The 3,031-nt window shown below is 35.6% G+C and overlaps 1 non-coding gene across 1 annotated transcript; it reads left to right on the top strand.

Moving 5' to 3' along the window:
* The first annotated feature begins 2,123 nt into the window (after positions 1-2,123).
* Positions 2,124-2,197, top strand: TRNAN-AUU (transfer RNA asparagine (anticodon AUU)). Its single transcript has one exon. It is a non-coding gene; the product is annotated as a tRNA-Asn (tRNA).
* Positions 2,198-3,031: the final 834 nt, after the last annotated feature.

Genomic DNA, 3,031 nt, shown 5'->3' with positions numbered 1-3,031 from the left:
AAGAATACCATTTCAGTGTTTTTTTTTTTTTTTTTTTTGACAGCTGCCTTCTTGCCTTTCCTCCTCCCCCAACGAACTAAGCAACACGGCTTGAGTAGATAAAGGAAGACTTTGCTATTTTGTCTATTACTAATGGTATCTGGATAGGGGATTATTACAGTTTATTTTCATGCTATAGTCAAGTTAAGGCTGTCTCTAAAAAAGCTAACATGTATATTCACTGTTATCTATCTCCATAATTTTTGCTCTGCTCTGCTCTTCTCTCTTCCCTCTTTATTTTCTTCTTTTGACTGCATTTATCCCCTAAAAGAAAATCTGGCAGAGGTATCTGAAACTCCAATACACAATCCCACTGATTACTTTATGCTAATGAATGAACTAGCTAGTGATATAATATTTCACTTTTTGTGCCCTCCTGGTGGTAGCATAAGATAAATTCTAGACTATCTTTAATTAACTAAAGGAAGCAGAAAGAAATCTCTGTGGATTAATAATATTTATGGCCCTAAAATGTACAAAATAACAGATGAGGGTGGGAGGGGGCAACCAAACGGTAGACAAATCTTACAGAGTTAATTAAAACAAAATTCATGCTTACTTTGGCCTTTCTATCTGCATACAGTACTTATGCCAAGGAACAATGAATGGAAAATTTTTAAATGTTCTCCTCCTTTCTCCCAGCCTAAGTAGTCTAAATAACCTACTCTTCTCCATTCCTCCTTTCTACCTTCTACCCCCAACCCACATATTTCTGACCATAACCACTCTTACTTGGTCTTAGTGCCTCCTCGTAAAACTCCAGACTTTCTCCAAAATGATAATGGCAGGGCTTCTCAGGCAGGGGCCCTCAATATCTATTTGATTTATAGACTGAAATGAATTAGTTGGAAAAAAAAAATTGAAAAAAGGAAGCTGTGTGCACACAAATAGCCTGATTGTTGCTTTGCTCCTGAGCTTTTTGGGAAGATATCACTGAAGCTTCTTAGAGAAAGAATAAATGCAATTCATGGAATTTGACTCTACTTATTTCCCCTGAAGTCACAATAAAATATCCAGTTGTCATTAACATGCTAGTTATCAGAAATAACCATTTCAAAGATTGGTCAGAATGCATGGGTGCCAAGGGCCAAGAAAAATGAAGTTAGCTAAAAGAAGAAATAGGAAACTAATAAAGGACTCAGAGGTCTTGTTTGGTCTGTAGTAGACTTTCTGGTCTCAACATCAGAGAGATGGCACTTTCTTGCTTTTAACTAAAAAGGAACAAAGACAATAGCAGACAAAAACGAAGTCAATACAAGTCTGAGATGAGGCACAGCTTAATATGCACCTATGCCAAGAGCACAGTCAGTACCACCATCAAAAATGACTACCAGAGTTACACACTAAAACACTGACTCTGGATGCAGGAGTTACCAGCAATCCCTTTTTGCATTCCTCTGTATTTTCCTAATGTTGCATAATGACCATATATTGTTTTTGTAATTACAGATAAAATATGATTTATAATATTTATGAAAATAAATGACAAATATATTAGTCTTATGAAAAGATCGCAATTAGAAAATATATGAAAGAAATATACATAGAGAGGTAGCCTTTTTATAGTATGAAAATGAAATCATTAAAATAAGATAATGCTAATATTTAAACTATGTGTAAAAGAGTAAAGACAATTAAAATATTTTAAAATGTGAAAACATAGTTTCAACACTTTATCCATAGCTAAAATATATAAGTTCCTTACAAAACAGAAGCAAAAGGCAAACACCACACAGGAGAAACGAGAAAGCCCTGAAGAGGCAATTCAGAAGAAAAGAAATACAAATACTTAGTATCTATTTTTTATGAATATATCTTATCATCAACAATCAAAGTACGTTCACTTGAAATACTTAACAAATTATGAAAAAATTAATTTTATCTAATTTATAATCTCATGTCGCTGAGGATACAGAAAATTGTTATGATGTCAGAAGACATACAAGCTGAAAGAACTTTTCCTAAGAGTTATTTACCAAAAAGAATCAAAAGCCTTTGAATCAGCAATATCTACCCTCGAAAAGTGATTAGAGGTATGCAGAAAAATTTATAATTACGGATACTTATCACAGTACTGTGCCTGAGTCTCTGTGGTGCAATCGGTTAGCGCGTTCGGCTATTAACTGAAAGGTTGGTGGTTCCAGCCCACCCAGGGACGGTACACTTTTGGAAACCCTGGTTGCATAGTGGTTAAGTGCTATGGCTGCTAACCAAGAGGTCTAAGTTTGGATCTGCCAGGTGCTCCCTGGAAACTCTATGGTGCAGTTCTACTCTGCCCTATAGGGTCACTATGAGTTGCAATTAACTAGACAGCAGTGGGTTTGGTTTTTTGGTTATCACAGTATTGCTTATAGTAGTAAGAAACAATAAACACTTACAATTTTTCATAATAAATGATTAGTTAAATAAACTTGGTACAGCCATATGTTGAGACAATACACAGATTAAAAAAAGAAACTTGTTTAGAAAGCATGTAAGAAAGTGTTTGCCCTATTTTTAAGTGAACAAGAGAAAAAAAGTTAATTCCTCAGTTTGTTAAAATAAACATGAAAAGAAAAAACTGGTAAGTATTCAACAAAACGTTAACAATGGTATCTGTAAGTCGTGGATTATAAATTAATTTATATTCTCTTCTCAGTATTGTATTTTCCAAATATTATTGTCTTAATCATCTAGTGCTGCTATAACAGAAATACCACAAGTGGGTGTCTTTAACAAAGAGAAGTTTATTTTCTCACAGTTCAGTAGGCTAGAAGTCCGAATTCAGGGCTCCGGCTCCAGGGGAAGGCTTTCTCTCTCTGTCAGCTCTGAAGAAAGGTGCTTGTGACGCATCAGTCTTCCCTTGGTCTGGGAGCATCTCAGCGCAGGAACCTCAGGTCCAAAGGACACGCTCTGCTCCTGATGCTGCTTTCTTGGTGGTGGAATGAGGTCCCCATGTCTCTGTGCTTCCTTCTCTCTTTTATATCTCAAAAGAGATTGGCTTAAGGTACTA

This window comes from Loxodonta africana, chromosome 6, assembly GCF_030014295.1.
Source record: "Loxodonta africana isolate mLoxAfr1 chromosome 6, mLoxAfr1.hap2, whole genome shotgun sequence".
In the NCBI taxonomy this organism is placed as follows: Eukaryota; Metazoa; Chordata; class Mammalia; order Proboscidea; family Elephantidae; genus Loxodonta; species Loxodonta africana.
This window is presented reverse-complemented; position numbering and strand designations above follow the sequence as displayed.